This window comes from Gobio gobio (genome assembly GCF_949357685.1).
Source record: "Gobio gobio genome assembly, chromosome: 1".
In the NCBI taxonomy this organism is placed as follows: domain Eukaryota; kingdom Metazoa; phylum Chordata; class Actinopteri; order Cypriniformes; family Gobionidae; genus Gobio; species Gobio gobio.
The window spans coordinates 68,312,171-68,326,854 of record NC_137097.1 but is presented as its reverse complement, the minus strand read 5'-3'; the positions used below and the strand labels follow the sequence as shown (position 1 = coordinate 68,326,854).

At 40.3% G+C, this 14,684-nt stretch overlaps 2 protein-coding genes across 2 annotated transcripts in view; one reads left to right on the top strand and one right to left on the bottom strand.

Annotated features, from left to right (window-relative positions):
- hmox2b (heme oxygenase 2b) overlaps positions 1-14,684 on the top strand; it is a 103,578-nt gene that overhangs the window by 13,898 nt on the left and 74,996 nt on the right.
- LOC307132885 (butyrophilin subfamily 1 member A1-like) overlaps positions 1-14,684 on the bottom strand; it is a 46,925-nt gene that overhangs the window by 2,719 nt on the left and 29,522 nt on the right. The window lies entirely within an intron of this gene.

The window sequence follows — 14,684 nt, the reverse complement described above, 5'->3', positions numbered from 1 at the left end:
GGTTGTTGCTAGGCAGTTGCTAGTTGTCACAGATGGTTTCTATGGAGTTTTTATAAAGTTTTAAGCATGTTCTTAGCATGTTTTAGCTCAGCTATTCACTGCTAGCATGTGTATCGTGTTGCAAGTCCTGTTTGTTTAGCATGAGTCAAAAGAGCCAAAGCCCATGTTTGTGTTCTGATGCAGAGATACAGGTCTTGCCAAATGGTTGCTAGGGTACTGTTTGGTTGCCAAGGAGTGGTTTGGCAGCTGCCAGTGATGAAAATCCAAAGGTTGTTTGCCAGTATGAATGATATAAACCATCCGCAATCACTGATCTATATACAGTTGAGGCCAGAATTATTGGCACCTCTGGTAAATATGATCAAAGATGACTAAAAATAAATCTGCATTGTTTATAATTGTGAAACAGTAGAACCGTTGGCAGGCCCAAACTGATTTGAATTTGAACGAATTTCGACCGTTAAAAAGTATGTTCTATATAGTATGAATGAATGTAGTATGAGTGTAATCAGAGCCCGTCTACGGAGAGCCTGCCCACTCCCTATTAAGCCCTGTTGTACAGAATTTTGGTTGTAGTACCACCAGAGTTCCACTGGGGGCGATCGCCATGAGTGCAAAATGAATGGAAGTCAATGGGGCTTGACGGCTAAATTTGTCTCTTTCACCCGATTGCCGTTGAGAAATCTCAGAAATGATTGTAGATTTTGCAAGTTCAACATGGGTTTTAGGTCGAAAGTTGAATGAACGAGTACTTATGTCCTTTTGATTTCTTACAGGTTGAGTTGTTGTTGTCCATAACACGCTAGCATTCTGCTAATGAACGCTGATTGGTCAGTGAAGGACTGATTACGACCAGAGATCCCGCTTGATGGCATCGTGTCATCTGAAGCGGGACCAGAAACAAACAAAACAAAAACTCTTCTAGCACGTGTATTTTACCTGTGTCAGCTGTGTTGTCGATGCCTCGAGAGAAAAGAAAGTGCAGAGCGCGAAAGCACCAGAGCGACTGAAGGATTGCCGTTAAGCAGTATCTCTGGTCGTACATGTGTATGACGTCATTGACACTTTAAAAGACTTTTTAAAGCAAATAAGTGACTCTAAAAAATCTAACACCCAGCAATGTGTAATTTATTTGCATTTCCTTTCGAATACAACATTCAAATTACTAGATAAAAAATTATATCCTGAGAAAAGTGGATTTTTATTGGTATAGCGCCATAGACCTCCATTCATTCTGCACTCGTCCTGTGAGCGCCCTCATATGGAATCAGAGAGGAACTGCAACCAGTTCAGAAGCCGGAAGTTCAGTGAGAGTGAAACTTCTCGCCATATTAGACATTCTCTGGTGTAATCTTGACGTACTGCATCCCTCATGTTGTCGTGATCATGTGACCCACCAGCGTCAGTTGCGTCCCTTCACCTCATTCATAAATCGTCTCCCGTGGCCTCATGGGATAGTAAAGTGTCCATCGTGTGCGCGCTTCAGAATCTCGCCGGAAGTATTGGGTCATCTGGGTACTTTTCGCCTACTGTTTTTGAAAACTATGAATTCGGACATACTACTCTGTTGGCGTACTGTTTTTCGCAAACTATATAGTAGAGAAGTATTCGATTTCGGACGCAGCTATAGTTTCGCCGGGTTCCGGTCCACTGCCAGCGCGGCGCAGTGTGATGACGTCATAACCGCTCGTCCTACAGTAGCTCGAGTTTGCCGGTCCAGCCATAGATATACAAAGGCTAGATGCCTCGTCCGCGCTGCTGGCCAATGGAGGTTGACGTCCGCACCTGGCGGCCATCTTGACACAGGCAGCTCGCTCACTCGTAACATTGTTTTCATGGTGCTTGCACTTTTTAAATAACCATAACTTGCTCAATTTTCTACCAATTTTCAAACTGTTTGGTTTGTTATAAACGTCAGAGAGTGTAGTTATGACACTGCATACTTTTGGAAAATTATTCATAATTTGTTCAAGCATCCATAATTATAGCCACGTTAATAACGTTTGTAAGAAACCAAACCATTTGTAAATCCGTCAAGATTTCAGTGAGATAAGAGTATTTGTGTTCGTGCAGATCATCAGGTACCACAGAGCCCTGCCTGTGACAAGATGGCCGCCGGTGATGACGCTAGAGACTCCGCCGTAAGACATCTAGCCTTTATTATGTATATCTATGGGTCCAGCTCCCAGCAACCCGGTTACACCCACATAGGCTATAACGTGGTTTAAAAATAAAACGTAAAACAAACAAATATGTATGATATATGTGTGATATGTTTGATCTTTCATTAAAATAATTTTCACAAAAATCTAACCTTTCATTGAAGTAAAAGAAGTGTGGGGTGTAAATCACATTATGAAATAAATGTTTTTCTCCAAAACACGTTGGCCACAATTATTGGCACCCCTACAATTTTTTCAAGAGTAAAATATCTCTGAAGTATATTCCCATTAATATATATATATATTTAGCACACCAGGGTGACAGGAACATGAAATTGTCCAGCTCTGACGTCTTGTTCCACAGGAGTATAAATATGAGGAAACACAAAGGCCAAATGCCCTTAATCGTCATCACAATGAGTAAAACCACAGAATATAGTTCTGATGTGCAGCAAAAGATTGTTGAGCTTCACAAAATAGAAAGTGGCTGTAATAAAATATCTAAAGCATTGAAAATCCCCATTTCCACCATCAGGACAAAAATTAAGAAGTTCCAGTCCACTACAGATGTTCTGAATCTGCCTGGAAGAGGACGTGTGTCGATATCGTCCTAAAGCACAAGAGGAGAGTTTGAGTGGACAAAGACTCTCAGAGGATCACAGATGGAGAATTGCAGAGATTAGTTGAGTCTTGGAGTCAGAAAGACGAAAGAAATGATCAAACACCAACATCACCACATGTTGTTTGGGAGGGATTCCAGAAAAATCCTCTTTGCTTATCCAAAAACAAACTCCAGCAGATTCAGATTCAGACGCGACTGGGACTTCAAACGGGACCCGTTTCTATGGTCAGATGTGTTTAGTGTAAACAGGGATAAAAAGTGTCAGAAAGATGAAATAAATGATCAAAAAGCACCTACATCACCCCATGCCCACGGTTATATATACCACTGGATCTTTAATGTCAGCCTCTGCTTCTTATAATCTTATAATGGGCCGTGGTTGGATCTTCCATCAGGACAACGATCCAAAACAAACATCAAAATCAACACACAAATGTGTCCCTGAGCACAAAATGAAGCTTCTGCCATGACCGTCTCAGTCCCTGACCTGAACCCTGTAGAGAATGAGTGGCTGAACTGAAGAGAAGAAGCACCAACACGGATCTGTGAATCTGAAGGATCTGGAGAGATTCTGTATGGAGGAATGATCTCTGATCTCTGGTCAGGTGTTCTCCAAACTCATCAGGCATTATAGAAGAAGACTCAGAGCTGTTATCTTGACAAAAGGAAGCTGCAAAAAGTATTTAATAAAAGGGGGCCAATAATTGTGACCAACGTGTTTTGGAGAAAAGCATTAATTTCATAATGTGATTTGCCCCCCACTTTTAATTATTTTCAATGAAAGGTTATATTTTTTTGAATTTTTTAAAATAAAAGATCAAAAGGATAAACAATGCAGATTTATTTTTACAGCCATATTTGATCATATTTACCAGAGGTGCCAATAATTCTGGCCATGACTGTAAATGACTGGATTGCTCATGGCGTTCTGAACTGCCATCAGGCGGTGAAGCCACAGGAAGTGTTCGAGCGGCCATCTTACTAAACCGACAGAGGCATCATCGACTTACAGCCAAAACATTGACCTAAAATCACACGATCTGCAACGTCTCAGTCTTACGGGATTTGTTTTATGATATATGTATGTAAATTAATTTTTACTTCAGATGTTATATGTAATGCTAATGGTCTTTTCAGTGAGGATAAGTCATATATTGAAATCGTTAATTCGTTAATATTGAAATCGTTAATCGTGTGTGTGTGTGTGTGTGTGTGTGTGTGTGTGTGGGCATGTTTTCGTGAAATATCAGGACACAAATGTGTATAATGACATGGGTATGACACAGGTATTACAAAAAGAGGGTGAAATATGAGGACGTTCCCCATGTCCTCACTTTTCAAAATGCTTATAAATCACACAGAACAAGGTTTTTTTCACAGAAAGTGCACAGTCTCCTGTGAGGGCTAGGTTTAGGGGCAGGGGCAGTGTAAGGGGATAGAAAATACGGTTTGTACGGTATAAAAACCATTACGCCTATGGAATGTCCTCACATTTCACAAAAACAAACATGTGTGTGTGTGTCTACTGCTCACTGACCAAACAAACAAAAAAAAATTCTTTATGAAGGTAATATTAAACATTAACATATATCTGTGTTTAGCTGCAGAAATGGATTTGAATAGCCTATACAATAAATATTATTGCAAGCCTATATAATATTATTGTTATTGTTTTCAAATTTGAAGTGTGCCATGCATCATCTTGGAAATAAAGCAGTCAGCGTTTTTGTCTGAATAATTATGACCTGTGCATTTTATTTCCTGATTGAGCAACATCTGTGCATGTATTACAGATGCACACTTGGACATTTGTACACACGCTGAAGTGTCTCGTTCGTCATGTTTAATGAATATAAACATAACTTTTTAATAAGCAGGGGAAAATCCTGACTTTAAATGAATAACCATTTACACACTTAAGACGTTTGCGTTGTAAGAATGTAAAGGGAGACTTCAGATATAAAAACGGTGTCTCCTTATGTAATGTTTTCTCAGTAAAATCATAATTTTTTATTAATTCAATAGAAAGCGAGTTTAGGGAACACCAATATGACGGCGCGGTGGCTTCATGACGTCATGAGCAATCCGGTTCTCTATATAGATCAGGGATCGCAGTGCCTCTAAAGACATTTGGATTAGAAGACATCCACCTTTAGGTTTGGGTTGCTAGGTTGCTCGACAATGGTTGCTAGGGTGAGGCTAGGAAGTGGTGAAGGTGTTTGGTGATTGGCTGTTTGCTGCCCAAACAAGGGTGATCTGTGCCTGCTCAAAATTATGTGTAAAGATGCAAATCAGCAGAAAAGGCAGAGTAAATTATGCCCGCTCTGACCCACCTCAGCCCCTAATATAACAATATGAAGACACAGCGTTCCTGTTTCATGGGCCGTCCCTTCACTAGAGTGTGTCAATGGGGCAGTTTTGGGCAGATCTTGCCCCCCAGAGGTACAACGAATATCCATTGTGAGGAATGATCTTACAGAGCCTGCCAGACTCTTCAAATGTGGTGACACGTTTGTCTGAAATCCTCACTCTGAGCAATGACCCGTCAAAGTTCATATCAATGTCAAGTCTATGGGACTTTTTCGCTCAGTTTTCGGCTGCTGGGGTAACATCGTACACCTGATCGCTTATAAAAGTCACACACCTCTCCTCAATAATCTGCACAAACGGTGCGGGTCGAGTTACAAGCACCACTAATAATAAACTTAAATCAGTGTGTTCTTTCTCAAGCAAACATAATAATCATAATGTTCACTGCACATTATAATAAACAATCGTGATCATAATTTTCACATCTTATAGACTTGGTCGGCATTACTGGAAACCACCACAGAAACGTTTATGCCGTGGGGGAAAACAAGCCATTAGAATGAAGGCACGCAGACCTTGTTAGGCACTTCATCTTTACTTTTTGTACTTTTTGTTTTTTGTTTGGTGCAGTGCCGAAAAAGTTGTCATGTGGCGTTCTGCACCTCTAATGAGTTAAAAAACCTGATCTGAAGTTTTATAGTGCCAGATAAACAGACGGAGCCATTCATCAAGCCTGTGCAACATGTCCATTACAATTAAACATTTACTGGTCCCTAAACACGGATGCCCTTTATAAAAAGGGGCAGAGCCTCAGAAGACTCAAGTTCTCTGATGTCTGTAATAGATGTTGTGTGTGTTCTCTCAGCTGTGGCTAGTGTCCTCTTTTATGAGGCAGTTTGCTGGGGTGGCGATATGATGGACAGGAACAACAGGCGGCTGGACAAGCTGGTGGGAAAAGCAGCTCAGTGCTTGGCAAGAGTCTAGATCATGTGGAGTAGTAGTGGAGAGATGTGTAAGGAGAACAATACTGGACAATGCCAATAATCCGCTTTATAACATCTTGATTAACCAGAGGAGCAGCTGCAGTGGCCGACAGAGGTTTAGGAGATATTTTATTCCGACGTCCATTAGGCTGTTTAACAGTTCTTCATCTTCCTGAATTCTCTCTTAGTTATTTTAGTGACTGTCAATATTTGGTATTTTAAAATTGAGTTAATTATTTATTAATAGGACAATGTGTCTTTTTAAACATGCATGTTATCATGTTCTTTATTGTACAGCTCTTTTAATAGGTTGTTTGAGACTGTGTTATTTATATATTAGAATTTAGGTGTTGTGTGTGATTCCATTGTCCATTGTCTATAATTGTTTGGTGTTGTGTGAGCTACTGGATGATTGAATTTCCCTAAAGGGATGAATAAAATATTCATCATCATCATCTGCACTACATGATGCTGGTATTATTGTAAAGATGAAAAATAAGAGATTTCATTACTGCAATAGCAAAAGTTTGTTTAACAAAAATGCCAATAAAGTCACACTTGTCACGAGACTCAAACTGCGTCAGAAATGTGGTCAATTTATCGTTAAAGCAGTTTTTCATGATGAGTGATCACACAGCCACAGAATGCGTGAGGTTATTAATGTACAAAACATCCAAAAGTCTTCTTTATTTCATGATGGGAAGGGCTGGGCTCATGTTTGTGCTTCAAGCTGATATAGTCCCATTACATGAATGACATTTTCTGGTCAAAATCCCCCAAATATTACAAGACATAACAGCCTTTTTCATAAATCACACAGTCTTTTGATGAAGATGGCTGCTACAAAAAAGCAACAAAAAAAAAAAGTGCTATTGTCAGTAATTTGATTATTATTGAAACACTGACATGTCAACTCCAACTTTGCTTTGTAATATGTAAATGTTGAACCAGGGGTCCGTTCTTCGTACCTCGCTTAATACATCTGAGATGATTTGACAGATCCCAGATCGTTTCATCGTGATAACTGATCTCTGGCTAATTTGGTTCTTCAAACGAACTGGCGGATTGGATTTAAATATCTGGATTAAAGGGTTAGTTCACCCAAAAATGAAAATTCTGTCATTAATTACTCACCCTCATGTCGTTGGACACCCGTAAGACCTCCGTTCATATTCGGAACACAAATGAAGATATTTTAGTTGAAAGCTGATGGCTGAGAAAGGCTTCAGACAGGCCTCCATTGGCATTCAGTACATTTACACTCACAAGACCCATAAAAGGCACTAAAAACGTTGTTATAAAGTCCATCTCACCACAGTGGCTCTACAATAATTTTACGATGCGACGACAATAGTTTTTGTGCGCAAAAAACATCAAAATAACACCTTTATCCAACTTGTTCTCGACTTGCCTCCACGACGCATGCGCGAGAATATGACGTAGCGCCGGCGTTCGGGAATCCATGAAATACACACTTAAGCCCCATTTTGAGCACTACGCCGAGACCTAAAGCACAATCAATGTAGAATCCAACAGCTTAGACGCGCGTCTTCCTCTGCTCGTAAACAAATCGCTTCTGGGTCATGTGTCCGAACGCCGGATCTGCGTCATATTCTCGCGCATGCGTCGTGGAGGCACACACGGAAGACGAGAACAAGTTGGATAAAGGTGTTATTTAGATTTTTTTTTGTTCACAAAAACTATTGTCGTCGCATCGTAAAATTATTGTAGAACCACTGTTGTGAGATGGACTTTGTAACGACGTTTTTAGTGCCTTTTATGGGTCTTGGGAGTGTCAATGTACTGAATGCCAATGGAGGCCTGTCTGAAGCCTTTCTCAGCCATCAGCTTTGAACTAAAATATCTTCATTTGTGTTCCGAATATGAACGGAGGTCTTACGGGTGTCCAACGACATGAGGGTGAGTAATTAATGACAGAATTTTCATTTTTGGGTGAACTAACCCTTTAAATGATCTAAGATCACTGCGCGTTCTTGTGTTCCCTGAAGAGGGCAGATGTATCGATACTCGAAACCATGATCAGCAATGCAGCGATTGGCTGGTGTCAAGACATCAACGCAATGACATCATATAATTAAAAAAGCCACCTGGCAAAATTACACAATAAAACCCCACGAATATCTGGACCTTTATAAGAGACAGAATAAACAGCTAAACGACCAAACCAACATAAAAGTTATAATAGATAAATGATAAATGTTTTTTTTTAAACATGATTACCAATTATTTATATTCACGATTTTATACAGTATTTGTACACCCTTTACATTTTTATTTCAATGCTGTAATAACATTTTTAATTCAATTTGGAGCAGATTTGTAACGTGACAGTATTAAAGTTTCTTAAGGGTCAAGATCAAATTCTCTGCATCTCCTGCGCTGCATCAAGCCATCCCATAATATCCGTCATCACTTAAATTAATGCACGGCTCAGATTAACTGTACAACATGTGTGTAAACCTCCAATAAAATTATAAAGTAACTATTCCATCACAAATAAATTGCTCAATCAAGTGGCTGTGTCTATAGTATTATACACAACATTATAATAATATATACATTCTCATATACATATACAATTTAAAATTTGTAGGCTATATTATTATTATTTAAAATTATTATTATTGCCCCTGGTTCAGTTATGAACTCTTGTAATAAAGTAGCAGTGGCTGGGACAGATTTTAAGTATCACCTCAAGATGCAATCAAAATAAGCCTGCTCGCGAGCAGATTTAAAGGGGTGATGAATTGAGAAATCAACTTTCCCTTGAGCTTTTGATATATAAGAGGTCATGGCAAATATAAGAATATCCTGTAAGTTTCAGAGCTGAAAACTTTCTTGTTAGTCAAAGAAAAGCTTTTATAGACACCAGACCCTGAAAACGATCTTGTGCTTCACCTTTACGTCATCGTGCGATGAAACACCGCCTCTACAGAATAATAAGCACGTGTAATTCAGTAGCCCCGCCCACCGACTCATGGAGCTGGTCGGATTGCTCTAGCCAGCAGCAATAAACATGCCGAGGATATCACGATATTGTGCTATTCCTGGTTGTGGAAGAACACAGTCGCTGCATAAGCTTCCCTCGGATCCTAATAGGAATATGTGGTTGAACTTTATTTTTAATGAAGTTCCAGCTCACGTGGGGATTTGCAGACATATTGAGATTGAAACACAATGCTGTGCCTTCTATATCGGACCCGACAGGAATGGTGCAGCACACTTATGTGAGTAAAACATGTTCTTTTTATACGTGATAGTTTTGCATTGTTACAGATCGTTTGATATGTGTATGATTGTGTATTGATTATGTGTAGAGGGACTTGTTGTAACGTTATGTGTGTGTCCGCGCGAGTGAGAGTGAGTCCGCGTCCGCGCGTGTGTGTCCGCGAGTGTGTGTGTGTGTCTCCGTGTGAGTGTGTGTGTGTGTGTGTGTGTCTCCGCGCGAGTGTGAGTGTGTGTGTCCGCGCAAGTGTGAGTGTCTCCCCGCGCGAGTGTATGTATGTGTGTCTCCGCGTGTGAGTGTGTGTCTCCGCGCGAGTGTATGTATGTGTGTCTCCGTGCGAGTGTCTCCCCGCGCGAGTGTGTTTGTGTGTGTGTGTGTGTGTGTGTCTCCCCGCGCGAGTGTGTTTGTGTGTGTGTGTCTCCCCGCGCGAGTGTGTTTGTGTGTGTGTGTGTCTCCCCGCGCGAGTGTGTTTGTGTGTGTGTGTCTCCACGCGAGTGGGCATGTTTTTGTAAAATATCAGGACACAAATGTGTGTGTGTGTGTGTGTGTGTGTGTGTGTGTGTGTGTGTGTGTGTGTGTGTGTGTGTGTGTGTGTGTGTGTGTGTGTGTGTGTGTGTGAGAGAGAGATTTAGTGTTTGTTTGATATTTTGCGAGTTCTCTGGGCATTTCCCCTAGACGATTCCTGGGACAGACGGAAGCTGAAGCTCACTAAATATGCAAATATTATCCAATCCTAGCCGTGGGCGTTTACTTCCAAGTCTTCAGCTCGGCACGCCCATCAAATCCTAGTGTTTCTCAGAGAGCCTCAAAACCAAGGCAGAAAATAGCCTATTACTTATTCATTATGATGTTTTTGAATGTAAAAACCACATAAACGCCATAAGTTGACCTCAGATAACAGTATAACAAAATAAAAAAAGCCAGTTCATGACCCCTTTAAGTTTACGGACCTGTTGCTATGACAGCAAGTCCAGGATGAGCGTCGAAGAACCAACCCTGATAGCAATAAGCCACATTTCCACCGAAATTACCCGGAACTATTTGTACCAGGAACTTTTTTCTCCCCCAGACCTGCTACTATCTGCGTTTCCACTGCGGTCTAAAGTACCGGGAAGATTAGGCAAATTAGTCCGGTGACGTGGGAATGCGCGCGACTGCTCCTCCCACTCACCGACGGACAGTTATCACTTTTGCGCGATACTGTCTGACTCTGCAACAATAACAAGTGGAGGAGATGCAAGCAGCGCTGCTTTTGCTGGTTATGTATACACATTACCAACACTGCTTATTTAAACGTGCACTTTCACCTGGTTTGACCATTTTAATGCAAAATGGGATGATGGGCAATCCAAAATCTGAATGTGTTTTTATAATAAACTTCCATAAAAAAAATGTAGACACGCATCTTACTTACCTGACACTGATATTAAAATCATCTTTGCTGTTTCTGTGATTTGGCTCCATTTATTAATTTTGTAATTTATTTTTTATATTGGACCACACATATTGATTTCAAATATATTCAAAATAATTTTTTCAGATAGTGAAATAAAAAAACTTTCTCCCACCATTTAGATTTTATATATTTTGGTTGTTAAAATCTTGTGAATCTTGTTCAATGTGCAGAGTGCCTCTCTCTCAGTCCTTTACCATCTGCTGTGGTAAATGTGGCATATTCGAACAATTTTAAAATATTCTCCTGTTTAAATGCCTATTGCCTGCCGTGCACAGTTATGTCACCGGCTTGGGCCCGTCATCGCTGCTCGCAGCTTTAGACCCTGGTTCCTGCGGTCGAAACCTGGGCTGCGTTCAGCCCCGACAAAACGTTGCAAAACGTTTTTTTTAAACGGAAACGGTGCTGCGTTGAACACCCTGTTCTGTTGACGCAAGAGTTGCAGCTACGGCAGCTGAGAAGGCCATTCTTTGTGTCCTTTTCGAGGAATTTTCAGAGCCTGATGAAATCGATATAAATACGTGTTTAATACTGCAAAATACATTCAATCACTGCCCTTACCATCCAGAATAAAAGACAACATCCCAATCCCATTTAATTAACCTTTTTTTTTATCTCCTGGTAATTTTATTTTATTTCTAGTTCTTACTTTTTTAATAGCTTGTATTTTCTTTCTCATTTTTATGTAAAGCACTTAATTACCATATATGAAATTTGTCTTGCAATGAAGCTAAAAATATAAATAAATACATCATCATGTTGATATATATGCTGTATTCTTTTTTTACGACAATCATGTCTTCTAATATCTTCAGTTGTTGCGTATACTGAGCTGTTGTAAACATCTTTATCCATTTGTAAACATCTTTACTTGGACCCATTGTGTGAGCTGTCTCTTTAATACCGCGTGGTTTTGTTGCTGCTGATTTGGCTGACATTTTTGACACATCCACCAAACGAGATAAAACGCATCTCAAACCTGGGGCACGTTCAAAGCTCAAACCGGTGCGCAACGTTTTGCTACGGTTTCCGGTTGAACGTCATGTTTCCTGGAAACGGTGTGCAACGGGTTTGAGATGCGTTTTATCTCGTTTGGTGGGTGTGTCAAATATGTCAGCCCAATCAGCGGCAAAATGTATATAAACCACGCGGTATTAAAGAGACAGCTCACAAAATGTGTCCGCCTGCAGCTCAGTATGTATACGCAACAATTGGAGATATTAGAAGGCATGATTGTCGTAAAAAAAAATAATAATACAGTATACATATCAACATGATGATGTATTTATTTATATTTTCTAGTTTCATTGCAAGGCAAATTTCATATGGTAATTTAGTGCTTTACATAAAAATGAGAAAGAAAATACAAGCTATTAAAAAAGTAAGAACTAGAAATAAAATAAAATTTAATTAGAATTGACTACCAGGAGATAAAAAAAGTTCATTAAATGGGATTGGGATGTTGTCTTTTATTCTGGATGGTAAGGGCAGTGATTGCATGTATTTTACAGTATTAAACAGAAAATTCCTCGAAAAGGACACAAAGAATGGCCTTCTCAGCTGCCGTAGCTGCAACTCTTGCGTCAACAGAACAGGGTGTTCAACGCAGCACCGTTACCGTTTAAAAAACGTTTTGCAACGTTTTGTCGGGGCTGAACGCAGCCCTGGGGCACGTTCAACGCTCAAACCGGTGCGCAACGTTTTGCTACGGTTTCCGGTTGAACGTCATGTTTCCTGGAAACGGTGCGCAACGGTGTGCAACAGGTTTGAGATGCGTTTTATCTCGTTTGGTGGGTGTGTCAAAAATGTCAGCCCAATCAGCAGCAAAATGTATATAAACCACGCGATATTAAAGAGACAGCTCACACAATGGAAGTAAAGTTGTTTAATGTGTCCGCTGGTATTGTCGTAAGAGTTTTATAGTAATATATATATATATAATCAACATGATGATGTATTTATTTATATCTTTAGCTTAATTGCAAGGCAAGTTATATACCAAATTTCATATATGGTAATTAAGTGCTTGACATAAAGTGAGAAAAAAAATACAAGCTATTAAAAAAGTAAGAACTAGAAATAAAATTATTTAAGTTAGAATTGATTACCAGGAGATAAAAAAGGTTCATTAAATGGGATTGGGATGTTGTCTTTTATTCTGGATGGTAAGGGCAGTGATTGCATGTATTTTGCAGTATTAAACACGTATTTATATCGATTTTATCAGGCTCCGAAAATTCCTCAAAAAGAACAAAAATAATGGCCTTCTCAGCTGCCATAGTTACAACTCTTGCGTCAACAGAACAGGGTGTTCAACGCAGCACCGTTACCGTTTAAAAAACGTTTTGCAACGTTTTGTTGGGGCTGAACGCAGCCTATATATATATATATATATATATATATATATATTAAACTCTTACGACAATCATGTCTTCTAATACCAGCGGACACATTAAACAACTTTACTTCCATTGTGCGAGCTGTCTCTTTAATACCGCGTGGTTTATATACATTTTGCCGCTGATTGGGCTGACATTTTTGACACACCCACCAAACGAGATCAAACGCATCTCAAACCTGTTGCACACCGTTACACACCGTTTCCAGGAAACATGACGTTCAACCGGAAACCGTAGCAAAACGTTGCGCACCGGTTTGAGCTTTGAACGTGCCCCTGGTCGAAACACACCGAGTTCCACCCCAAAGTTTCTAGTTCCTGGGGAAAGTTCCTGCGGTGGAAACGCGGCTATAGACTCCGGGGCGCATCCGCCTAATATGCCCCGCCTCCGCACAGCGCACCGTCAACTCGCGGACTCGCAACAGACGCTGATTCTCTGAGCGAACGCGTCATCTCCTCACAGTGAAACGCCGGAGCCGGTCGGTAAACACGGGACACGGTAAGAATAGTTAAAATATGCTTTATTTGTACATGTAAGTAGCCAGTAACATAAATGTTCAATGTTTTGCTTTGTGTTTTTAATTCTGAAATGATCGATTCGTGGCAAGCCAAGTTAGCTCTTCATCACATTGTCATTAGCAGATTTGAGTAAAAATGTATCTGGTAACGTAAATAACTTGAAGACAAAAGCTATTAGGACGGAATTTCTTTATCTCTCTGGGAGGTGGGGTGATTTAATTAGCTGTCTGAGCGCATATTTTCACCCCTTTCCAGTAAAATAGTAGCCTGGGAAAACCCAGACAACTTCCGGCAAATTTAGATTTGCTCTGCAAGTAGTCTGGCAAAGAGCCCATTCAAACCCATTTCTTTCTAAGCCCCAGAAATCGGGGCACCAATCAGAAACGTTGAGGCGGGCTTTACACGATGACGACAGCGCAGCGACAGTGAAGCAGATTCTGTACACTGACTACAAAGATGGATGCAGCAGTGGAACATCACTATCAGCTATCGCGGCTGTTTTAAGCGATTTAAACTTTTCCATTCCGTTAAAACCAGAGCAAAGAACAACACAAGAAGCCTTCATATCTAAAAAAGATGTTATCGCTGTCTTACCGACTGGATTCGGCAAAAGTCTGATATACCAGCTTGCTTGTCTTAGCGAGAGCCCTGGTAGTGTTAATGCTTCACAAAATATAGTTTTAAGTCCTTTCAGGCGAGAATGTAGTTGTTTTTAAAGCCAAAATCTGTGGTTTATTTATGAAGAGAGCGCCTTTTTGAAAATTTGTCCAGCGGCGCTCAATTGCTCAACCCCACCGAGAGGCGCCTTTCCTCGGCCAGTCCTTCTGCCGTCTGCCGCTGGCTCTGATGTGAAGATATGATTCGTCTTGTGTAGATCTAACGGCTGATCTTTGCTCTCATTATTCTATCATTTGTTCCCTGACAGATCATTTTGTCTGAGGGTAAAGTGAAGTTTCATAACTTTATATTTGTAAGCTATTAAACTTTACC